The sequence below is a fragment of the Macaca thibetana genome, chromosome 11 (genome assembly GCF_024542745.1).
Source record: "Macaca thibetana thibetana isolate TM-01 chromosome 11, ASM2454274v1, whole genome shotgun sequence".
In the NCBI taxonomy this organism is placed as follows: Eukaryota; Metazoa; Chordata; class Mammalia; order Primates; family Cercopithecidae; genus Macaca; species Macaca thibetana.
The window spans coordinates 123,414,086-123,440,897 of record NC_065588.1 but is presented as its reverse complement, the minus strand read 5'-3'; the positions used below and the strand labels follow the sequence as shown (position 1 = coordinate 123,440,897).

General features: G+C 40.6%; 1 non-coding gene across 1 annotated transcript; it reads right to left on the bottom strand.

Annotated features, from left to right (window-relative positions):
• Positions 1-3,373: 3,373 nt before the first annotated feature.
• Positions 3,374-3,511, bottom strand: LOC126931956 (U4 spliceosomal RNA). The gene has a single exon (XR_007718052.1). It is a non-coding gene; the product is annotated as a U4 spliceosomal RNA (small nuclear RNA).
• Between the last annotated feature and the right edge of the window lie 23,301 nt (positions 3,512-26,812).

Below are 26,812 nucleotides of genomic sequence, written 5' to 3'. Positions count from 1 at the left end.
GTTTAATGAGATCCCATTTGTCAATGTTGGCTTTTGTTGCCATTGCTTTTGGTGTTTGAGATGTGAAGTCCTTGCCCATGCCTATGAAAAAATGCTCATCACCACTCGCCATCAGAGAAATGCAAATCAAAACCACAGTGAGATACCATCTCATACCAGTTAGAATGACAATCATTAAAAAATCAGGAAACAACAGGTGCTGGAGAGGATGTGGAGAAATAGGAACACTTTTACACTGTTGGTGGGACTGTAAACTAGTTCAACTATTGTGGAAAACAGTGTGGCGATTCCTCAAGGATCTAGAACTAGAAATATCATTTGATCCAGCCATCCCATTACTGGGTATATACCCAAAGGATTATAAATCATGCTGCTATAAAGACACATGCACACGTATGTTTATTGCAGTACTATTCACAATAGCAAAGACTTGGAATCAACCCAAATGTCCATCAGTGACAGACTGGATTAAGAAAATGTGGCACATATACACCATGGAATACTATGCAGCCATAAGAAAGGATGAGTTCGTGTCCTTTGTAGGGACATGGATGCAGCTGGAAACCATCACTCTCAGCACACTATCACAAGAACAGAAAACCAAACACCATATGTTCTCACTCATAGGTGGGAATTGAACAATGAGATCACATGGATACAGGAAGGGGAACATCACACACTGGAGCCTATTGTGGGTAGGAGGGAGGGGCGAGGGAGGAGGGATAGCATTAGGAGATATACCTAATGTAAGTGACAAGTTAATGGGTGCAGCACACCAACATGGCACATGTATAAATATGTAACAAACCTGCACGTTGTGCACATGTACCCTAGAACTTAAAGTATAATAATAAAAATAGATAAATAAATAAATAAAAGTAAAAAAAAATAAAAAATAAAAAAATAAAGAGTATGAAGTGATATATTGTAGATGTACGTGTTCAAAATTTGCAAAACTCTATTCTGCCATGTACTGATGCTTGTTTATCCACCAGCTGTCTGAGAGGGGTGGGAGAACAGCCTTGATCTGTGGTGTTTATCAATTTCTTTGGTGTAAATTCTCCCACAATGGATCATTTCATGCTGCTAATGCTTTACAATTTACTCAGAAATTTAACAATCTGTTGCTTGGAGCAAACACTGGTGGCATTAGCACACCACTGATGTTTTTGCAGTAGAGATCTTGTGCTTCTCTATTTTTCCGCACCAGGAACAGTGCTTTTAAGAGCACTCCTGATGGTCTCAGCTCCTTCATTGATTACTTCTGACATTTCAACTGGGAAGAGGTCTGCCTCACTGACCTAGTCCCATCTGACAGCCTCAGGATTAGGATTTGTTTGTGTCAATTTCCCTTCATAGATTTTACAGTTAACGTTGAGTTCAGGTTATTTTAAGGGTAATTTTAGTGCACAGAAAAAAAATATTTGAGGCTGTGTGGTCATTAAAATTACTTCATTAAAGTAAAGCAATCAGGATTTAAGTTATTTTTTAAACATTTGATTTTGACTTAAAAGCCTTATTATTCTGTTTACAAAGTTCTTGATAAACATACACACTCTATATAAAAATGTTAAGAAGGGTTTAAATAACTCAATTGCATATCTTATTTTTCTTTTTTTTTCAAAACAGAGTCTTGCTCTGTCGCTAGGCTAGAGTACAATGGTGTGATCTTCGCTCACTGCAACCTCTGCCTCCTGGGTTCAGATTCTCCTGCCTCAGCTTCCTGAGTAGCTGGGATTACAGGTGCCTGCCACCATGCCTGGCTAATTTTTGTATTTTTAGTAGAGACAGGATTTCTCCATGTTGGCCAGGCTGATCTTGAACCCCTGACCTCAAGTGATCCACCCACCTTGACCTCCCAAAGTGCTGGGATTACAGGCGTAAGCCACTGTGCCTGTCCACATCTTTAAATATTTTAACCATTTTTAAAATTTCATATACGTAACTCTCATCTTAAGCAGTTCACATGCCTTATTAGAAAACTATCCCAAGTAATTTAATAATCCCAGCTAATAGAGCATATTAAACTCCTAAATATGGAAACCTCAATTTCTCATAATGAATTCAATGATTTTTAAACATATATTTTCAAATTAAAAGGCACACATTCTAAAATTTATTTTTTAATTCCCAGTTTATCTGGCATTGAAAGACAAACCTGTCATATAATATGTGAAATTACCTTAATTACTGCATTTCACAATCCAACTATTATCAAATTATTCCTAAACATAACACAAAAGTATTCTTAAAAATAAAAAGTAAATGATTTATAAATTAACACTGATAAATGTAGGATTAATAAAATCATTGTAGGATTTCAAGACCCATTAAGAAAATGATATCATGTTCAACAAATTGCAGTTACAATTCTAGGCAAATCAGTTTATTGAACAGAGATTTTTGGCTGGCAGTAGATTTGGAGGTATAAGAAACGTGGCTGTTTTCACCAAATATGCTTATTTGGCCTTTTTCTACAGTTTCTGTATTAGGGGGATACTAAGTCCATTCTTTTCCTATGAAGTAAACTTCCTACCCATGCTCCTCACATACAAGCCACATATTAGCTAATTTTAGCAACCAGTTACATTGCTTCCAAACTGATAATATTCAGACGGTTTTTACTACTCAAGTACTCAAGTCTCTCCTATCATGGGCTGATTTTTCTATCTTCCCTGCCTGCCTGGCTGTGCTGCTTCTCTTGCAGGTATCTGAACAGCATATGCTTGAGGTTGTTTTTTTTTTTTTTTAGGAGGAGTCTCGCTCTATCGCCCAGGATGGAGCAGTGGTGCGAACTCGGCTCACTGCAAGCTCCGCCTCCCGGGTTCATGCCATTCTCCTGCCTCAGCCTCCCGAGTAGCTGGGACTACAGGCGCCCACCACCAAGCCCGGTTAATTTTTTGTATTTTTAGTAGAGACAGGGTTTCACCGTGTTAGCCAGGATGGTCTTGATCTCCTGACCTCGTGATCCGCCCGCCTCAGCCTCTCTAAGTGCTGGGATTACAGGCGTGAGCCACCACGCCCAGCCCGGATTGAGGTCTTTGTGATCCCCATGTTTCTGTTGTCGCTGTGTTCTTGGTGTGAGTCACTGTGGTGACAGCAGCATCCAGGACTTCGATGCTCACCCGTTAGCCACCTGCAGCTGCCCTCCCTAAGAACAGAAACATCCTCCTTGTCGAAAATGAAATGGACACTGTTTAGTCTGGCATTGACTCTGTTGTTGATCATCTCTACTTGAAAGTAGGATCTATTGCAGTGCACTCTCCTGGTTTTCCTTCGTTCTTTTCTGAATATGCACCTTGCACATGTGTGGTGTTTATTGTACCTGTGTGGGGTTTTATTACTTCATTATTATTTTTTCTTTAAAGTTCAGTCTCCGTAGAGACTGTCAAAGATTGCCAATGTTGACTCTATTTCAAGTCATCACGACCGAGTATTGGGAAACATTTTCATGCAATAATTACACCTCAGATAACCCTTATTGGCTATGGTACTGCCACTGTGCAAAGCTTGTATGGGTTTTAAAAAAAAGTTCAAATGGGTATTTTAGGGCATAAAGAGGAAGGTCACAATAATTTCTACCTGACTTAATTTAGTATATTTAGATATCTAAAGGACAAAATTTTAAAACCATTTAAAAATTTTAAACATTCTATATAATTCCATAAAATTTCATTTAACAAAGTGAATGACCTTAAAAAACTAGAATAGCCAAGGATGTCTATGTATTAATAGATATTAAACAATAGATTGAGTACCAAACACTTCTCATAACTTCTTGTTATTAAATTTGTACCATAGGAATCTGGCTCTTGATGGAGCAAGAGGCACAAGGGCACAGATACAGATGCTTGACTTCCTCCCTGTTCTTCTGAATCCATGTGCTCTCCTTTGGTGATCCCAAACAATCCTTTATCTTTGTAATGATGAGTGTCAAAGAATTACTCTCAGGCTTAACTTATCCCTCTGTGCAAATGTATGTCACCAGATACATCCGAGACTCACCCATTTGAATATATGTAGGTGACTCGAAATTTACAAAAACACCAAAGGTCTTATCATTTTCCTCCTGAATTTGCTTCTATTTATGTGTCTTTGTCTTGGAGAGAAGTGTAACCACCATTCACCTTCCACCCCAGTGAGAGTTCTGAAATCATTCTTTTGTCTTTCCAACTCTGAAACCAGTCAATCAAGGCATGCCTACCAGTCTCCAAACATTTCTCCAATTGATCCTATTTATTCCTCCGTCAGCAAAACTATCCCATTTTTCTCCTTAATCAACTCTGCCTCAACTAGAGGAATAAACATACAACACTTTGGCTTGCCTCAAATATTGTCTCATTACCATTCATTCTCCATAGTGCAGCCACAATGCTCTTACAAACCATCAATCAGTGCATTTCACTCTCTTAGTTGAGTAACCCGCTATTCTGACAAAACATCCCAGAGTCTAAATATGTTAGCCAAGGGTCTCCATACAGAGACTTAGGGCAATGTAAGGCTTAAGAATGCAACCTTCAGTTGCCGAGGTCCTACTTCCGGGATTTCCAACTTAGTTGGTCTGGGAGGGGCTGAAGCACATATATACTCTTTTACATGGTGATAATGAACAGTCAGGTTGAGAAAATTAATCAAGTGTCAGGCTGCTTGGATATGACGATAATATTTAGCTGAATATATTCTAATATTTAGCACATTTCACAGCTGTGTGAAATTACCTATATCCCTGTTTCTTCTGTTGAATGGGCACGTAATAACTGTACCTCCATTGTATAATTTCTTTGCAAATAGAATGAATCCAAAGCCCTGAAACCTAGTAAGTGCTAATTAAGTGAAAACCACTGATATTATTTATACAACTTTATTTGCAGTTACTGTGTTATATTTTATGTGCCGGAAACTTGTAGTTTCACACAGACTGTTATTTCTTGCTCGTTCTATTAATTGTGCCTGGGATTAGAAACTCTGGATTTCTGTATTAGTCAGCGTTCTCCAGAGGGGCAGAACTAATAGGATATACGTAATAAAAAAGGGAGCTTATTAGGGAGAATTGGCTAACACCATCCCAAGGCCAAGTCCCATGACAGGTTGCCTGTAGGCTCAGAAAGAAGGAAGTCTGTAGTGGCTCAGTCCCAGTGCAAACTCTCAAAAGCAAGGAAGCCAACAGTGCAGCTTTCAGTCTGTGGCAGAAGGCCTGAGAGCCCCCGGCAAACATTGGTGTAAGTCCAAGAATACAAAGGCTGAAGAACCTGGAGTCTGATGTCCAAGAGCAGGAGGAGTGGAAGGAAGCATCCAGCATGGAAGAAAGATGAAAGCCAGAAAACCCAGCAAGCAAGGTCCTCCCACCTTCTTCCTCTTGCTTTGTTTCAGCCGTGCAGCATGGATGGTGCCCACTCACGTTGAGGGAGGGTCTTCCTCTCCCAGTCCACTGACTCAAATGTCAGTCTCCTCTGGCAACACCCTCCCAGACACACACGGGAAACAGCACTTTCCCAGCCATCCAGGCATTCTTCAATCCAATCAAGTTGACACCTAATATTCAATCATCACAGCTTCCTTCCTTTCACTTACCAATCATCTCCCTCCCGATGTGTACCCAGGATCCTTCCTTATCTCTATCCTGACTGAATTTTGTGGCTGATATTGATCTTTCCACATAGCTTCATAATGATGTATCTAGATGTATATTTGTCTCTCTAAAATTTTAGCATATTTACAATTAAGAAGTAAATACTGGATTGTGTCTTATGCATGTCTGTGTCTCCATCCCTTATCTATGGTAATGTAAGATGCAAAATACACACTCTTTAACTCTTATGATTTTCCTGGGCTCTTAGATGAAACCATGTAAGTCAATACATCATCTTACCAGATGAGAAAACAGGCTTAAAATGGCACACATACGATATCATTAATATTCATTAGAAATAGGACCAGAGAACAAAGCTCTGGTTCAGAATAAAATCTCTCATAAAATATTAACTATAAATAATTGGTAAACTAAGTCAATAAATAAATCAGGAGAACAAAAGCAACAAACAATTGTACATTTTACAAAAATGATTCTATGTGCATAATGACAGCAGGCTTTCAGAATTCAGAACTAATTTCACAAAGCAGATGAGGCTCTTTTAAAAAGTCATCAGTCATTATGCCAAGTAGTATTTAAATCCCAGCTACCCAGAATTTTGTGATGAAATTTTTTTAAAGAAAGAATCAGGTTTTGCCTCAAAGTAGGCAAAATAATAACTTGAAAGAAAACTTTTTTTTCTAGGTCTCACCAAAAGAGAAATAAAATAAGAAAATAATCTTATAAAGTTATGATTTTAGCCTGACTTTGAGGAGTTTCCTATATTGTAGATACTTAAGGAAACAAATGAATAAATACTGAAAGAAAGAAGGAAAGTAGGAAATGCTATTAGAAATTTATCAAGACCCTGCTTTAACACAGTTGGAAAGTGAGAACAGATAAACCAACATTTTAGGCATTTTTAGCATAGCATAGCACCTTGTGTGACAAAACCCATATCCAGTCCTTATTAGCCATGTGGCCTTGGGCAACTGTCCTAGAGGTTATAACTTTTTAAATCATTTTTTAAAATGGTGATGATAATAACTATTTTCTAAGGTTGATACGGAAAAAAATCAGATACTATATACGAAAAAAAAAAAAACTTTGCCAAGTCTATGGCATATGGAGAGAACTGAATCAACCTTTTTCAAATGAAAACTCACATATACCTGAAAACTGTATTCATGGATCAAACTTTCTTCTTTATAACTGGTGTCATCATAGCTATTTCTATGCCTTCAGCTTCTTTAAAGTAAGATTGGGGTTGATATCTGAATAAATATGAATGACAATTTTTTCATCAAAAAAGGATGATTGGGCCGGGCGCGGTGGCTCAAGCCTGTAATCCCAGCACTCTGGGAGGCCGAGACGGGCGGCCTCCGCTTCCTCCTGGGATCACGAGGGCGTGCAAACAGCCACGTGAAACAAAACAAAGGAGATCGAGGTCTGGGACCCACCATCCTGGCTAACACGGTGAAACCCCATTCCTACTAAAAAAAATCCCTTCCATACAAAAAACTAGCCGGGCGTTTCTCGTGTTCTTTCCTTTCTTTCTCTCGCTCTTTCTTTCTTTCCTTCTCTCTCTCTTTCTTTCTTTCTCTTTTTTCTTTTTCTTTTCCTTCCTTCCTTCCTTCCTTCCTTCCTTCCTTTCTTCCTTCCTTCCTTCCTTCCTTCCTTCCTTCCTTCCTTCCTTCCTTCCTTCCTTCCTTCCTTCCTTCCTCTCTTTCTCTCTCTCTCTTTCTTTCTTTCTTTCTTTCTTTCTTTCTTTCTTTCTTTCTTTCTTTCTTCTTTCCTTCCTTCCTTCCTTCCTTCCTTCCTTCTTCTTTTCTTTTTTTTTTTGACAATCCCATTTTCCATGCAATTTTATCAGTTATTTCAAAGCCGTAAGTCCTGGAGTCAGACTTGAAATTGTTCAATGCTGCGCGGTGGCTCACTACCTGCCTCCACCCACCCTCCCTCTGCCTACAGAAGCGGGCCTAGAAATCACAGCCGGCCAGTGAGAGCCTCACTTTATTTTCAGCCCTGTGATTGCTTCTGGGCTGGATATATTCTTCCTCAGCACAAATGAATCTAGATTCGAGAGCTTTTGTGGAACTGCTGGAAAAAGAAAGAGAAAACACCTTCCTGCTGGTGCCACTGATGAGTGTCAGTGTGAGGATTTCATGGGTAAGCTCGAAGGTCATTCCTGGGCTTAGAAGGGAACCCACAGTAAAAGAGCAGATAAGAAATTTAGGCTGGGCACGGTGGCACACACCTGTAATCCCAGCTACTCAGGAGGCTGAGGCAGGAGAATCGCTTGAGCCCAGGAGGTAGAGGTTGCAATGTGGTCACTGCACTCTGGCCTGGGTTACAAACTCCGTCTCAAGAAAAAAAAAAAAAAAAAAAAAAAAGGCCAGGCCCGGTGGCTCACGCCTGTAATCCCAGCACTTTGGGAGGCCGAGACGGGCGGATCACAAGGTCAGGAGATCGAGTGAGCCCCGAGAGGTCTGCGCCTGTAGTCCCACTGCACAGGAGAATGGCGTCCAGCCTTGCAGTGAGCAGAGCCCCTGCAAGACCTCCGTCTCAAAAGAGAGAAACGAGTATATAAACCAATACCTTTCTTGCTGTGTTTCAGTTACATTTTCATCATTGCTTGAAACCAAAAGAGTCTCCAGTGATATTGTTTATTTTCTTTCATCCCCCAAACTGCATGTCTTAATGATTTGAACATAAATGCCTCTTTTCATGGTTTATTTAGTTAAATAACACTTTCCTTGCAGATGAACTCCTCATACAACTTGGAAATAATGCAGCGTATTACAAATATCTTAATGCTGAATCAAAGTGTTTCATGTATGTTAACAGAGCCAAGGGACAGCTAAGAGTCTGAATTCCACGCGAGAGCCAGGGCAAAGTCAAGGCCAAGGCAGGGAGCTCCCTGGAAGCCGCTGGGCCTGCATCGCGGTTGCAAGCACATTTCTGGGAATTCAAATTACTTACCTAATGTTTCTTTTCTGGGAGCAGCATGCTAAGTGAGGGGCAAATGCTCATGGAAGCTGCAGGCCTAAGAAGCAAAGGAAGATAAACCTGGACTTTTTCTCTCCTCACATGTTGAGCAACAGGAGCTGGAGATCACTGATGATTTTGATTAGGACAAAGGTGTTGTGAAGCCTTCACAGTATAACCCGAACAGTCACGCCTGTGATGAAGAAATGAAAACCTTGTGTGTTTTTTCTCTTTACCTCATGGCCCAACTCCTCCACCTTTGTTGCCAGCACTTGCCGTGTATGTGTCTGCATAAATGTGTGCATGTGCGTATGTGTGTGTGTTTCAATGCATGGATGCGTGTATCTATGTGTATGTGTTTCTGTGTCTGTGTGAATATGTTTGTAAGTGTGTGTATGTGTGTGTAGGTGTTTGTAGGCGTGTATATGTGCGTGTGTTTCTGTGTCTGTGTGTGTGTGTGTTTCTGTGTGTGTTTCTGTGTCTGTGTGTGTTTCTGTGTCTGTGTATGTTTGTAGGTGTGTGCATATGTGTGTGTGCCTGTGTATATGTGTGTGTGTGTGTACATATGTGTTAATATGTGTATGTGTATTTGCATAGGTACATATATGCCTGTGTGTTTGCATGGGTGTGAGTGTACGTGTGTGTGAGTGTGTTTGTGTGAATGCACGTTTATCTTTCCGGTTTGAAGAATCAAAAGAAGCTGTTCCTCCCCTGCCATACTGGGCATTTTGGTGTTTCAGAACCAAAAGCATTTGAGCTATTTAACCACCATAGCACTTTACCCCATCAATCAGTGGAGTGTGGCAGTTCTTTGATCATGAGATGAAAGAAAGCAGAGGAGAGAGAGAGAGAGAGAGAGAGCAGGGCAAGCCAGCAAACTTTCCTCAAGCCAGAGCATTTCCTCAGCGAGAAGATAGAAGAAAGACAGACGCTTATCCATTAGCACATCACTCACGCAGAATTGAGGCAGGACAAGGAAACATGAAAAACATAGAAACATGCAGGATATGACAAAGCTTTTCTAAGTTGGATATTCTTTCCTGTTCAGAAGTTAGCTTTTGAGAAGGAAAGAGGTGGATTCATGCTGAAAAGAATGGTCATGGAGCGCAGCAGGGTGCTTCTACCTCAGATCCTGTTGGGATGGATTCTGAAGGCACTGGGGAGGTGCTGGGCTGCCTCTGCTGCAATGCTCCTTTAGGTCCCGCTGTTTGTATTTGAACCAGGAACTAATTTAGCTGACATATTTATTTAGGCAGTGTTCTGTCATCATTGCCCACAAGATCCTCAAGTCAAGCCATACACAGAATCCCCTTATGGACACAAGAGAGTCTCAGCTCAGCCTGATTTCTCATTTTTTTTTTCTATGTACATTTAGCAGGTCTCTCTTCGGGGACTCTCTCTGTAGGACTTTACCACTCTCATTAACAATAACAAATCCTGATTAAGTTCCTACAACTTGTGAGGTCTACAGGGGACACACAGAGGAATGAAGCACAGAGGCCCTAATGGAGAATTCAGGCCACCATATTCTGGCTGCCACCACTGTTGGGGTTTCTCAGAAGGTCCCTCCTAAATCTCACTCATCTTCTCCATCGGGTCCTAAACAAACATAGACATGATAGATGACAATTAAAGGTCAAATTATCAGCTTTATTACTGATAGAGAACAAATTGCATATCATAGCTGTGGGTGTGTTAGCCAAGTGGACTTTCTCATTCTGAACTGCAGAATCTGGCTAACCATCTCACCGGGGCTCAGGGATTGCTAAACCAGAGGAAGCCTGCCAGGTGTGGCACAGTGTATTAGATCCCTATTACTCCTGCAGGAGATTGACATGAATGTAGTGGCTACAAACAACACAAATTTATCTGAAAGGACATTTGTGACAGAAGTAGGCAAATGGCAAATGGTAGAGAAAAGGCAAGCTCAGCAACTAAAAGTCGAAGTCCTGTTCTCGGAGTTACAGTCTGTTCATGGCACCAGGATACCATATACTGCAATGATGAGTTCTGTGTCGCAATGATAGCTGACTGCCTGGTATTCAGAGTCTACTCGCCCAGTAAGACCGCCAGAAAATATTATTAGGTCGGTGCGAAAGCAATTGTGGTTTTTCCCACAAACCTAATATATTCCTAATATATTGATCAACCAAAGATGAATGGATTAAACTTAAACTTCCTGAATCAAGGAGGCCTTGAGAGAATCTTAGCAATGTTTCAAAAGGGGGCAGGCAAAATGGAATATTTGTATCATGTGGGTGCCTGGGTTCCATTTATCTAAGATGGGGCTTTCGAAGTCAGAACTGGTTGAATTTTGAATCATTTTTGACGTAATGATTTAGGACTGGTGGACACAGCCAGGTGAGAGTACTCACTAGTAAACTATTGGCTGATAAAAGAACTGTTTACTCACGTGAGCAAACTAAAGTCCTGGGTAAACCGATTTACAAAATATTCTGACACATTCAATAGTCATTTATTGCTTATACGGGTCTTATTTTCTGGGACGGTAAATTTCTAAAAAAAAGTGGTTACATCATATTGATACAGGTGGTTTCATTTCCTACCTAGAATAAAGCCTGATTCATATTCTTACTGTCTAAGAGGCCTTAAGCAAGTCCTATCATCTCTCTAAGATTCAGTCTCTTCAGATATAAAAATGGGGATTAGAAAAGTATCTATCTTATGAGGCAATTCTGAGGATCAAATGAGATAATCTATATAAAACCCTCAGGAGAGTTTCTGCAAAAATAGAATTCAATATATAATAACAATACTGATAACACTCAAGAGTCAGGGAATGATTTGAGAATACCTTGAATGCGAAAGCAACAGGCACCAATCAACAGATGCTCACTCTGTGAATAGGTGTCATTCTGCGTAAGAAAAAAATACTGCAGCATATGTTTAGAATCAGTAGAGAGAAAATATTCTTTCAGCATCTTGAACAAGACTAACTCTTTTCAATCATATTACTGTGGGATACCAATGAGCCACAAGCCCTTTAAGAAGTGTGATATCCAATTTTGATTATACAATTTACATTACATTATATCTTTATGTTGCCAGCAATAATTGCAAACTCATGTGCCCAAAATGATCAGACTTAGCCAGTTGCTGATATGCTGCAATGCAAAGCTAATATTGTCAGAATTCTAATTATCAACAATAAGCAAAATCCACATTGTATTATTAAATCACTCAATGGAAAAGGAGTTTAATGCTATGCAGGGCAAACACAATATTATGGAAGGATTATCTAGTTATCAGTATGACAATATGTGAGACTCTCTGCATACTGATGTCCATCAGCAACACTAAACATTGAGCTCAGTGGATTTTGGGGTATAGTTTAAAGAACGTTACAATTGACCCAGAAGGAGTGATAAAGGGCATTGATGAAAATTAAGCTAGTGCCATAGTGAAGTATGTCTCTACTGGGGAATTGGAATCTTTTGCTCCTAGATACGATGACAACAAATTCAGGGCAATAATATGATATAGTCAAACAGAAACTCAGGGATGAAGAGGGGCTAAGCCAAGCAGGTATGAATATTTCTATAGATTCTGTAAGACATTGTTTTCCTGTGGTAAGGGTCCCGGTGTAATTGTTGTTGCTTTGTTTTACATTCTTTCTAATTTTCCATGGCTACTCAAGGGTAAGAATGAGATTAGTTAAATTTCAACACACACATTGAAATATAATGCAATATGGTTTACTTTCTGCAACATGATTATAGGTATACAAATACTGTCAACTCCTTGAGTCTAGTCATAAGATATTAGTTTGACGTTTTCTAGTGAAAAAAAAAAATTGTGTGTATAATTTCATTAAAAAAAAAAAACCCCTTATAAACAGAATTGTAAGTGTGAGGCCCTCTGTGATGAGAGGCATGGACAAAATGGGCGTGGTCCTCACTTTGATAAAGTCAAGTTCATTTGCGGTCATAAGCTTAAATTCGCAAGAAATCCAAACCCAACATTGACAGAAAAACAAGACCTCTGAAGTCCTCTTAGACCCTTTCTTCCACTTATTAAGACTGCCTTCTCCAAGCAAGCTGCTTGGCTAAATTCACCCTCTCTGTACCCCTGAACACACAACGCACCCTTTATTCTGTGTCTTCTTCTAGCTGAGAAGAATACGTTTTCCTGGGAAGAAAAAAACAAAATCACATCCCAATAGCCGTATCCTTTTCAGAAGATACGTGATTAACCAAAATATAAAAATACAAGGTTTTGGTCAGGTGCAGTGGGTCACGCCTATAATCCCAGCAATTTGGGAGGCCGAGGCGGGTGGATCACTTGAGGTCAGGAGTTTGAGACCAGCCTGACCAACATGGTGAAACCCCATCTCTACTAAAAATAATAATAATAATAAAATAAATAAATTAACCGTGTGTGGTGGTGCATGCCTGTAATCCCAGCTACTTGGGGAGCTGAGGCAGAAGAATTGCTTGAACCCAGGAGGTAGGGGTTGTAGTTAGTCTAGATCATGCCACTGCACTCCAGCCTCAGCAACAAGAGCAAAACTCCATCAAAAAACAGAAAAACAAAAAACAAGGTTTTTATTTGACCCAGAAAAGCATTCATTCCTGACTTTTGTTTTTATTTCCCAGAATAAAAAACAGTATTGTAACATTCTGGTCAGAGTTCTTGGCTTTTGAAATTGCACTTGCCTGTTTCTTCACTAATTTTTTTTCTCAGAGCAGTAGAATCACACCACACATCTCTTTAGTTAACACTATCTCAACTACATGCATGGCTAGCTAGAGAGAGAGAGAGAGAATAACATCACAACATTACTGGAGCCTAGGATTCTGTTTATATTCTTGTCCACTTGAATTTGTCCCTGTGGGAAGCTAAGGCATGAGATGGGAGAAGTCAACAGGTAGTTTCCTCCATTGCTTTCAGTTCCCCAAATCTCTCCTGGTGGGAGCATCTCTCTACACTTCCTGTAGTTCCAATGTTTGAAGATACGCATCTCCCACCTTGGAAAGAGCATGTTGTCTAGACACATCAACAACATCAACTGAAATGGAAGTAACCAACAGTTGTCTGCTTCTATCCCTGCTCAGCTGGTTTACTGAGCAATTTTGAATTTTGTTCTTTTGTGAACTTTCTATTTTAATTTTAATTTTTAATTTTCATAGGTTTTTAGTGAACAGGCGGTGTTCGGTTACATGAATAAGTTCTTTAGTGGTAATTTGTGAAATGTTGGTGCACCCATCACCCAAGCAGTATGCACTGAACCCAGTTTGTGGTCTTTTATCCCTCACCCACTTCCAACCCCTTCGCCCTAAGTCCTCAAAGTTCATTGTGCCATTTTTATGCCTTTGCATCCTCATAGCTTAGCTCCCACTTATGAGTGAGAACATACAATGTTTGATTTTCCATTCCTGAGTTACGTCATTTAGAATAACAGTCTCCAATCCCATCCAGGTTGCTGTGAATGCCATTAATTCATTGCTTTTTATGGCTGAGTAGTATTCCATAGTATGTATGTATGTGTGTGTGTGTGTATATGTGTGTGTGTGTGTGTGTGTGTATATATATATATATATATATATATGAGACAGTTTATTTATCCCCTCTTGATTGTTGGGCATTTGGGTTGGTTTTACATTTTTGCAATTGTGAATTGTGCTTTACATGTATCTTTTTCATATAATGACTTCTTTTCCTCTGGGTAGATACCCAGTAGTGGGATTGCTGGATCAAATGGTAGTTCTACTTTTAGTTCTTTAAGGAATCTCCACACTGTTTTCCACAGTGGCTGTACTAGTTTGCATTCCCACTAGCAGCATAGAAGTGTTCCCTTTCACCACATCCGTGTCAACATCTACTATTGTTTTATTTTTTATTATTATGGCCATTCTTGCAAGAGTAAGGTGGCTCACATCAATGGCATCAATTGAAATGAAAGCAATCAACAGTCCTGTGCTCAGATGGTTTACTGAGCAATTCTGAGTATGGTTCTTTTGTGAACTTTTCAATCCAAACCCAGAAAAATATGTGACTTTTCTGATTCTTCTGCTGTGTCCGGGTCTCATTTGGTACATTTCTTCCATGAGGAATAAACATCCTTAAACAGATTTCTCAGTATTATATTAGGGTTCTTTTAATGATCTGTCCTGCAGAAGAGCTACAGTTACTTCTAAAAAGGAAGACCAGAAAGAGTGATGCCTAGCCTAAAGAGATTGTTAGTTGTGTCATTTTAGGAATCTTAAGAAGTGACCTCTTTGTTTACAATAGGCCCAGGACCTAAGCATGAGGCTGAGGCTGCCTGCGTTGAAACGGCCAGTCCCGACACCCAGACATAACCCACAGTGGCTATTTTGAGCTAATATTTCCTTTTTTTCTTTTTTCCTCCTGCAGCCTCTGTAAAGCAACACATTTTTTTGGCAAGAATGCCTGGGACAGAGAAATAAATTTATTCTCACTTATTATTGAGAATGTTCTCAAATCTTACAAGGGGAGTCTTGTTCTTATCCCAGAAAGAATGTCTTGGGGGAGGAAGAAGGTTTGTCTAAGCATGTATATTCACTGAAGAGTCTTTTGTTTTTCTGGAAGTATCAGACAAAATGCTCAGCATAATACGGCTTTGTGGTTGACATTCAATTGTCTACCTGCCCAAGTAAGTGGAACTTTAATTTTGTGGCATTTGTGTTGAATCTCAAAAGTGACCCCATGGAATCAGTATTTTAAAGTCCTTATGGTTTAATTTCAGGGTCCCTTAATGGTTGGGGCAGAATGTTGGGGCCAGAGCCCCAGAGTAGAGTCAGAACTCTGGATAAGGTAAACACTAGGGTCATGACCAACACTGCAGATTTTCCTCCTGTTCCTTAACTGTTCCTTCCTTGCAGAATCGTGCCTGGTTTCATTTGGGGAATCCATGTGCCCAGCCCTAGGGTTCCGACTGATCATGGATATTCACAACTTCCACATTTACCAGCTTTCCTTGTGGTTCCTGATGTCCATGTGACTCAACAGAGTACAGGGGTTTCCAGGAATGACAGCCTGTCTGAATCAAATAAAAACCTTTTTTTTCCCCCTTTATGGCTCATCACATGTGTTCTCATAAGAACACAGCTTTTGGGATGTGATTCTTAGCGCTTCTGTAGCATCTTGTGACAATGACATTATAATCATGAATCTGAAACCCAACATGCAGTAGATGACACGAAGAGATAGTAGAGAGAGATGGTACAAACAAGATATTATTTCATTTTTTTAAGCCATGGAAACTATGAGTGCTTGGTACTGGAAACACTGGAAAAGCCAAGAAGGAGAGAAAAATAAGCCATCCCATGAAATCCCATGTTAAGCTTTTTTGTTTGTTTGTTTTAATCACTCTTGGTAATGTAAATTTCACCTCTCAGTAATTCTCTACTTCGGCACAGAAAAAGGAAAAAAACAAAAAGAATATACATAGTCTTTAATTTTTTCTACTCTGTTCTCTTCTAATTACCAAGTTAAAAAAACATAGGCAAGAAAAACCCCCAAAAAACAGAAAACCCAAAGCCATCCATTCTAAGCTCAGGAGTTTAATTTCTACATGGGACATGGCTGGCCTTCCTGCTCGGTGCTATTGTTCTGGAAGTTATAGGTAAGGAGTAGGCTAGGTAATTGTTCACAGAATGAGTAAGCAGCACCTCTCAGAGTTTGTGTTTCTCAGGAGCATTGATGAGGATGACTCATATGCGCTCACAGAAAGTGCCTTATTTGATTATCTTTAGAGTCTCAAGCACCATCTCTATGGAGGATTGGTGGGCTGAGCAAGACCCCTTTAGGGCCATGATAATCCAGCCACAATGACAAGCAAACCTTCAAAAGGATGTAAACCCCATGTGTCTCAAGAATTGTGTCTGAATAGTAACGAAGGCAGGCGCAGCAGACTTTTCAGGGACCTCCCTGGCCATACAAAGCAGGCGCTGATAGAGGAGTATTTCCAGTCAGTGCAGCTGATAATCAAGTGGCCTTGTCAGAAGGCTTCGATGTTGCTGATGCAGTGGAAAGATGCGTTTGATAAAATAAATAAATAGGAGAAAAAAAGACTATTAAGAATCTCCTTTAAAATGACTTTGATGTCAATGAAATTAAAAACATGCTAATAAAATGAGAACTCAATTGTTTCTTGAAGACACCATTATAAAGGTGTGACTGAGCTTCACAAAATCTTAACCTATTATTTTGTGCATTTTTACAGTTATGTATGAACATTGTTGAATGTTTATGTTATTTCATTCTGAGCCTAGTAAGGATGGAGGTGGCTTATTTAACTGAACCATTGAGGGATTAAAGCAGTTAGAATAGAAAGAGTCACATTTGGCCAGAACACATTTTTGTTTTTAGTGGTAACTGCTTGGACACCAGATTAAATTGGAGAAGGGGCAGGTAAAGTTAATAGGAACACATCACCTGCTTAAATCAAGTGGATCTTGCGAGGTCTGCAATTAGCTCTCGACTTTATTGGAAGCAAAACAGCTTTTATCAGGATCCTTGTTCTTGTGCACCCTAATTATTGGGTAACAGGCAATATTATACTCTAGCTAATTGCAGAGAAATTGCTTGAATCTGGGCACCTGCAATGGTGGATTTTGCTTACTTCATCTGGTTGAATTTGAGCACAGTATTAGACAGGAGAGCCCAGGCTATCCTGAAGTTATGCAGAACAGGGGCTAAAAATTTAGATTTAGGACTGTGTTTTCCAAGGTTCTCTAGAGGTACAGAACTAATAGGATAGATGTATATATGAAAGGGAGTTTATTAAGGAGAATTGTCTCACACTGTCACAAGGTAAAGTACCATGATAGGCTGTCTGCGAAGTTAAGGAGCAATGAAGCCAGTGATGGATCAGTCTCAGTCCCCAAATCCCCAAAACAGGGAAGTTGCCAATGCAGCCCTCAGTCTGTGGGCAAAGGCCCGAGAGCCCCTGGCAAACCACTGATGTAAGTCCAAAGCTGAAGAACTTGGAATCTGATGTTCAAGGGCAGGAAGCATCCAGCACGGGAGATAGATGAAGGCCAGAAGACTCAGCAAGTCTGCTCTTCCATCTTCTCCTGCCTGCTTTATTCCAGCCGAGCTGGCAGCTGGTTAGATGGTGCCCATCCTGATTGAGGGTGGGTTTGCCTCTCCCAGTCCACCTACTCAAACGTTAATCTCCTTTGGCAACACCCTCACGGACACACCAGGAACAGTATCTTGCCTCCTTTGATCCAATCAAGTTAATACTCAATATTCACCATCACAGGAACCATCTTGCCTGTATTCAGCTTCTAGCTTCGCTACTCCCTGGCTGTGCAAATGTGAATGTTTAACTTTGCCTTTTAGAGTGGGGATGATAATGGCATTTATGTCAAAGCATGGTTGCAGACTGGACTGGTGAACTTCCTCTGTGAGGGCTCACCCCAGGACCCCGTACCTTCCAGCACTGGCTGTGCTGATTACCAGCTCCTGAATCGCAGGCCTCTTTTCCATAACCAGAAAGATTTGTAAGTGCTTCTGTTTCCTTCCCCATAAACTCCTGGAAAAAGAACAGCAACTGAAGTCTATCAGTTATAGGGGAGAGAAAAGAAAAGGAAAAAAAAAGAAAAGAAAAGAAAAGAAGGGAAAAGAAATGCGTTAATATCCCAAAACATTATTTTAGTCATGTCTGGGAAAACAGTCTGAGGGCATTTCACTGTTATCACCCTCAAAAACGTTATCACCCTCAAAACGCGACTGAACATGAAGGTGACTCATGTGATCTGCTTTTAGTTATATGTTAAAAAAAGAGTAAACAATAGACTTTCTCATTGATTGGGGGTACACGGAGGGGATCTTCAGCTTTTAGGGGAACACTTTTGGTGCTGTTTTGTTTTCCTCTCAAACACACCATGCAGAAAATAGACCTTTGAATTTTAAACTACAGACAAAATCTTAAGCCTCACAGCCGACTGAATGGACTCTGTCTTGGTTAAGAGAACTCCAGAGAATCTTTAAAAATCTGAGTTCCCAGCCACGATGGAGCAGAAGATTGGACACATCTTGTCTCATCCCCTTGCTTTTGCAAGTTAGACACAACAATGGACCAGTATTACTGTTAAAATAAAGGTCATAAGACTGGCAGAACAAACTCTTTGTAGCAATAAGATACCAAATTATAAATAAGACCTAAGGCCATGCCAGGCAAGGAATGAGTCTACGTAAAGAGTAAACTATATTCTAACTGTCACAAGAATTTTCTTTTTTTTTTTTTTAGCAGCTAAACAAGTGCTGGCTTTGAGATAAGCAATGTTAAACCAATTTTCAGCTCATCTATGACCAGACATTGACTAACTGGCCCTCCTCTTCCATATGCTGTAACTACAGCTTTCACTGAACAAGAGGCTGATTTCAGTAACTCTCTCCTGATAAGAAGACCATTGACCATGGACTGGTTCTGGCTGGTTTACAGAGGCTGCACACTGAGTGCCTTCATGTTCTTGCTTCATCTTTTGACATACAAAGTCTAATTGTAATACATTTAAATGTTAAGTCTCCATCCCAAAGTGAACATGGCTTACAGGTCACATGCACGTTTGTTCAATATGCATGTATCAGGATCGCCTTTACAAATATCCACAGTTCTTCCTTAACCTGTTACATATGTATCCTTGGCCAATGCATTCAGCTTCAACTTCCCTTCGACCACTTCTCCTTCAAAGTGCTTGCTTTTGGTTTTTGGCCAGAGGCTATGCTTCCCACCTACAGGTTGTAATCCCCCTTGTAAGACATAAAGCTCTCCTTTCTCAATGTATAAATTGTGTGATTTTTAAGTTAGCAGAATGCACAAAAATAATTTTCCCAAAGAGCTTATTTTTCTCCCAAGAAGTGAAAGGTTATTTTTTCCCCTCAGTGCAAAGCAGATTTTAAAAGACATGAACATTCCTTCAGCAATGTCATGGAAAACAGTCTAAAGTTTTTGTAGAGTGATCATCTCTGGACATATTGAGAGATGGGAGGAGAGGAATCGTCCTTGGTTCACAACAAAGAGTTAGGAGCTAGGGACCAGGTCTCCCCAGTTATTTAGCAGAAATTGGGTATTTTCTCCTAACATAATTCCAATCCTAGCTTTCTGTTTTTTTACTGATTTTCATCTTCTCTGATAATATTGATTGCTTGACTTTTTAAGAATTAAATCAAGTCAACTGGAAGAGTTCAGAAAGGACCCTGAAGAGTCAGGGAGGAAAAGTCACCCTTACTTTCAGGGATACAAACTTATAAGTAATTAGATTATTTTCTGGAAAGTCATGGAAAATTGCTTGTGCAAAATCACTTTTATTGGATTAATCTGTAAGTATATACTATGCCTTCAGGCTGGTTTTAGGTACATTGAACTGAGCACAAATAAAATTGTCCATCATAAAATAAAATCTGATCAGCCACACTGGACTGCCTATTTTCTCTATTGGCAACATTAGTAAGTAATGACTATAGGAATTTTTTTCATTAACCAAGGCATCTACTTAGACATAGAGTGGTCAACGCTTTCAATGGTTATTTACTTCTTAGAATTGGTGATATGAAGATTTAATAAACAATTAATATGCTAGCCACAAAATTTCAAATCAGTAACTAAACAAAAACACTGCTTAGTGATTAGAAATCAGGGTTGGATCCCATTGCTTCCATCTTCTATCTTTATGGTAGTTAAGATAAAGTTAAGTGCCATACAAAGAAAACCCAAAGTGTGTAATCATTTATACAGAATAAAAGTTCATTTCCCACTCATAATTTTCAAAGGAAATGCGCCGGTATTGATGGTTAATATTGTCAATTTGATTGAATTGAAGGATGCAAAGTTCATCCTTTCTGGGTGTGTCTGTGAGGGTGTTGCCAGAGGAGATGAACATTTGAGTCAGTGGACTGGGAGAGGCAGACCCACCCTCAATCTGGGTGGGCACCGTCCAATTAACTGCCAGCGTGGCTAGAAAAAGCAGGTGGCAGAAGGTGGCAGAAGCTGACTTGCTGAGCCTTCCAGCCTTCATCTTTCTCCTATGCTGGATACTTCCTGCCCTGAACATCAGACTCCAGGTTCTTCAGCTTTTGGACTCTCGGACTTACAACGGTGACTTGCCAGGGGCCCCTGGTCCTTCGGCCACAGACTGAAGGCTGCACTGTCAGCTGTCAGCTTCTCTATATTTATTTATCTGAGACGGAGTTTTGCTCTTTCGCCTAGGCAGGAGTAAAGTGGTGTAGTCTTACCTCACTGCAACCTCCGAGCCCTGGGTTCAAGCAATTCTCCTGCCTCAGCCTCCCAAGTAGCTGGAATTATAGGCACTCACCACTAGACCCGGCTAATTTTTGTATTTTTAGTAGAGACGGAGTTTCGGCATGTTGGCTAGGCTGGTCTTGAACTCCTGACCTCAGGTGATCCGCCCACCTCAGCCTCCCAGAGTGCTAGGATTATAGGCATGAGCTGCCGCACCCAGCCGGCTTCCCTGTTTTTAAGGTGTTGGGATTGCAGCTGAGCTACTGCTGGCTGTAGCTCCTTAGCTTGCAGACAGCCTATCGTGGGACTTCACCTTGTGGCTGTGTGAGTCAATCCTCCTTCATAAACTCCCTTTCCTGTATGCATAGATTCTGTTAGTTCTGTCCCTCTGGAGAGCCCTGACTTATACACCCACCCAGAGTGGCTCTCCTCCAGGGAACGTTTGGGGGGCCAGGCTCTCCCAACTTTGGCTCCTCCTTCTCTAACATGTGGCTTCTAAGGTTGCGGTGCTGTTGGGCATGGAGCTGATGGAAGAGGACAGAACCTGTGGGATCACCTATGGGAGCGTCACCCAGGCCAGGTTAGGAAGGCAGTGCCACCAAGTCTGCGCTCCTGCTACTGGCTGGGAACCAGTCTCATGACCACAGCAAGCTACAAGGAGGCTGGAAATAAAACGTAACCAGGAAGGAGAGTGAGTGGGTTTGGTGAACAAGGATCCAATCTCTGCTTCCATCTTTAAGAATCCATGCTAAAAGGCTTCCAGCATAATTAAGGGAGACTTTTTGAATTTTGAAGAAGCAAAAGAATAAATAAAATTCCCATCATCCATTCCTATGTCTCCGTGTGTAACATGGTTTGAAACCAGACTTGAAAGGCTTTATTTAGTCATAATTTAAAGTAATAAGCTGCCTTGTAACAAAAGATATAAATGCCACAAATAGATGTCATTATGTAGTGTTACTCCAGCCTGGGCGAAAGAATGAAACTCCGTCTCAAAATAACAATAATAATAATGAATTAATTAATTTAAAAAAGGAAGCCGACAGTGCAGCCTTCAGCCTGTGGCCGAAGGACCAGGGGCCCCTGGCAAGTCCCCGTGGTAAGTCCAAGAGTCCAAAAGCTGAATAATGTGGAGTCGGATGTTCAGGGCAGGAAGCATCCAGCATAGGAGAAAGATGAAGGCTGGAAGGCTCAGCAAGTCAGCTCCTCCCACCTTCTGCCACCTGCTTTTTCTAGTCGTGCTGGCAGTCAGTTGGATGGAGCCCACCCAGATTGAGGGTGGGTCTGCCTCTCCCAGTCCACTGACTCAAATGTTCATCTCTGGCAACACCCTCACAGACACACCCAGAAAGGATGAACTTTGCATCCTTCAATTCAATCAAATTGACACCTCATGTGAGTAAGTGTAAAAAATAACCACCCTTTTATCACAAGAAGAGAGAAAAATATATATGTGAAAAATAACTTACTACATAAAATACATCTCTGTGATAAATCCCTGCTCCTCTTTTTCTCTATGCCGTGATTACGGAGACCAGGAGTCATTGGGTCAGGGACAATCGCCACATCATCTCGCTCCATTTCTTTGACCACAGAAACAAGAATCTGTGAGAACAGCAGTCATTACAATTGGAAGCACATTAGTGTTGAATGACAAAGAGTTCGTTTTTATTTGCATGGCTAGATAATAATATACTACACAACTGCACAGTAATAAATGTGTAGAGTTTGATAAATACTGTGCCAGGAACTTCTGGAAAAACACATTAGTCTAAGCAATTCAACAATATAAATGTTCTTATTTTCCCCACTTACATAGACACATATGTATTTGAAATTCAGAACTTACTCATCCATCCATTTGTTAGACAGTGAGTATCTGCTGCATGGTCAAGCATTAGGAGATGCTGAGGGTGTATAGCTAAGTGACTTATCCAGGGTTCTTCTTCTCATAGAGTCTTCAGTATCATGGAGGAGACAGGAATTCATGGCATAATCATATAAACAAATACGCCACTGAAGCTCAACATCACTGATTATTAGAGAAAAGGACATCAAAACCACGATGAAATACCATCTCACACCAGTCAGAAAGGCTACTATTAAAAAGTCAAAAAATTACAGACTCTGATGAGGTTGTGAAGAAAAGAGAACACTCTTACCCTGTTGGTGGGGTGTAAATTAGTTCAACCATTGTGGAAGACAGTGTGGTGATTTGTCAAAGACCTCAAGACAGAAATACCATTCAACCCAGCAATCCCATTACTGGGTGTATACCCAAAGGAATATAAATATTTCATTATAAAGACACATACATGCATATGTTTGTTGCAGCACTATTCACAACAGCAAAGACGTGGTATCAACCTAAATGCTTATCAATGATAGACTGATGAAAGAAAATGTGGTACATACACACCATGGAATACTATGCAGCCATTAAAATGAATGAGATCATGTCATTTGCAGGGATGTGGATGGAGCTGGAGGCCATTATCTTTGGCAAACTAACACAGAAGCAGAAAACCAAGCACCGTATGTTCTCACTTACAAGTGGGAGCTAAATGATCAGACCACATGGACACATAGAGGGGAACAACAGACACTGGGGCCTGTCAGAGGGTGGATAGTGGCAGGAGGGAGAAAATCAGAAAAAGCTAACTAATGGGTACTACGATTAATACCTGGGTGAGGAGATAATCTGCAGAACAAACCCCCATGACGCAAGTTTACCTACGTAATAAACGTGCACATGTACCTCCCAAACTTAAAATAAAAGGTTTTTTGTTTGTTTGTTTTTGTTTTTTGAGATGGAGTCTCACTCTGTCACCCAGGCTGGAGTGCAGTAGTGTGATCTCGGCTCACAGCAACCTCTGCTTCCCGGGTTCAAGAGATTCTCCTGCCTCAGCCTCCCAAGTAGCTGGCATTACAAGCACACACCACCATGCCCAGCTAATTTTTGTATTTTTAGTAGAGATGGGGTTTCACTATGTTGGCCAGACTGGTCTTGAACTCCTGACTTCAAGTGATCCGCCCGTCTCGGCCTCCCAAAGTGCTGGGACAAGCCACAGTGCCCAACCAATAAGTGTTTTTAAAAAGAAGGAAAAGCTACAGGGTAGAGAAAGTCTAAGAGGTTGAAATCTGATTGAGTCTGAGAGGACAACAAATGCAACTTACTGAAAGAAAAGTATGTTTGATCTAAGATCTCACGGGTAAGTAGGAGTCAATGGAGCAAAAGAAGAACAGCATTCCAGGCAGAGGGAACAGCATGTGCGTAGGCTCTGAGGCTGTAGAATATTGAAAAGGAACCAGGCCCAACAGGAATTATCATCACCGTGATTTTATAAATGGGAAAACCAAGGCCCAGAGACATTCAGCCACATGTCTAAGATCATATGGTTTGTAAGTAACAGAGCCAGAGTTTGAATTCGGATGTTTTGAGTTCAAATCTTTTATTTTTCTACCCCTATGTCATTATGGCATCAGTTATCATGTTTTGCTTTTAGGTGGTTTAATATTTAAAATCATATTTGGTTGCAAAAGATAGAAATACAACCAAAATGGTTCAAGTAAGTATTTGGTTTGCCTTACTTGTGTTATACAAGTGATAAGAGAAAGCTCCTTCTGGTTTTGTGCTTCACCATCTATTTTAGCTCATGAACCCTGGGTTACAAACAGCTGCTCTACCTGTAGGCATTAAGGCCTTGTTTCTGATGGGGACAAAGAAAGACAGAAGGAAAAGGAAGGGAAGGTAAAACATTCATGGAAACTGAATCTGTTCCTCTTTATCCTCAGAGACACTGGAATGTTTCCAGAGAGGCATATCACTGGTTTCCACTTACAGTGGCTATGTTCTACAGCCTCTCCTGGCTATAAGGGAGATGGAGGAATTTCATAGTATTGTCACCACCTTGCAAAACGTCAGCACTTTGGAATAAGGAAGAATGTAGAACGATGTTTTGTGGGTGATAAAGGCATATTCCGGGAAGGAACAAGTTGCAACTGGACGCAACAGGTATCTTCTTTGGGGGTGCTTCTAAGCCACTTACACCAGGTTCCACTCTCCTAGGAGGCAGTTAGGAAGGAGTTTGCAGGATAACACCAGTGACTTGCTGCCTTTGGTGTGGAATGCAGCTCAGAGGAACTTCTCCTAGGTCATCACCTTTGGGACCTGCCAACATGTTTAGAGGATGCTGTTTCGGTTGGGTGACCCTCATATCCTTTGCTTCTTTTTTTCTGGCATTACTTTGCATTGTATGGGGTGGTGCCCAATTCCAGACTGAATTTCCCAGGTACTTCAGAAATTATCAGGGAGGAGACAGGGAAAAGCCAGGACGTTCATCTTCCACCCTCTCTGCCTTTTGAGACATCTTTGTCGAAATGCTCCCAGCATCTCCTAGCTGGCTCCAGCTCCCCGAAAGAGGCTGACTTCCCTTCCAGCTTCTGAAGGCCGGCCCTGCTCCTGGTTCTAATAACAATGCATCTTCCCTCTGTTTCTCCAACTGAGAGGCGGCAGTGGCTTCCTCTGGTTGCTGGCAGAGTTGATTGGATCTTCCTTCACAAGTTTCCAAGGCTTAATACACTTTTCAAAATCCATCAAAGTGAATGTCTTTCTTTAACCCTCATTGGAGAGATGTTTCAACCATAAACTGCCCGTAGGAGCAATGTGATACTGCTTGATTCCACAACCATTTGTGTGATTTGGGAGCATGGTTTTGCTTGATGTGTACATTCTTAACATGATGAATAGAATTGCAGAGGTGACAGAATAGAGAGAAATTGTATAGCTACTTGAAAGCCTGCCCATGCATTTATTTCCCTAGACAGACCAGCTTCATGCCTCCTGACTGATGCATCTATTACAAATGGGAGGCAGGATGAACGATACAGAGGGTGGAAAAAAGAGAGCAGTGAAGTGTTGATTCAAAAGACAAAAAATGTAAAATAAAAGGATTTTGCATTCTAAAAATCCACGTGCGGCTTCTAGGGCAAATCAGCTAGGGGAATTTTCTCAGTATGCACTGCCAGAAATTCTGTTTTAGCTTGCCTCTCAAGTGGACATTTTGCTTAAAAGGCAGAAAATACATTTCTAATCAAAGAGAAACCTTATATTCATGTCTGCTTTTAAATGAGAGCCTCAACATCGAAATTGTTTGCCTGGACTATAGGTCTGAATGACACTTCAGGTGGGGTATGCTGACAAGTGTTTAATAATTGGCTCTCCAGTGAGAAAAACCTCTGGTGTACAGTTTGCCATTTTCTTTGGTGTAAATACTTTCACGCTGGCCAATTTCAGACAACTGCAATGACAGTGCTGAGCATAGAGCTGGGAGGAGATGCACAGGAACCCAGCATTGTATAAGATCACCACCCTTCATATACAATAGACGCAGACCAAGCAGAAACAACCTCGATATCACAGACATTAACAAAAGTTAGTAAAAAGTCTTGAATTTTTATTAAAAATCAGTCATAAAATGTTGTTACTTTTGTTTTTAATGCACTTTGTTTAGTTGTAAGTTTATATTGCTGTCAAGAATTGATTACTTCCTAGAAAAGTCAGTTACTAAAAGGTATTAAAGTGGAGGATCTCTTCAGGTTTCTTCTTAGTTAGTTCAACCTGATAGTAATGATATTAATCTTACCTTCTGTATTAGTTCTTTTTCACACTGCTGTGAAGAACTACCTAAGACTGGGGAATTTATAAAGAAAGGAGGTTTAATTGACTTACAATTCTGCATGGCTTGGGAGGCCTCAGGAAACTTACAATCATGACGGAAGGTGAAGGGGAAGCAAGGCATGTCTTACATGCATCAGGAGAGAGAGAGAGAGAGAGAGAGAGAGAGAGAGAGCAGGAGTAATGCCAGACACTTAACAAACAGCGGGCTCTCGTGAGAACTCACTATTACAAGAACAGCATGGGAAACCTGCCCACATGATCCAATCACCTCCATGAGAAATGGGTGGGGATGCAAAGCCAAACTATATAACTTTCTTCACTTTAAAATTGAATTTTGCTTCCA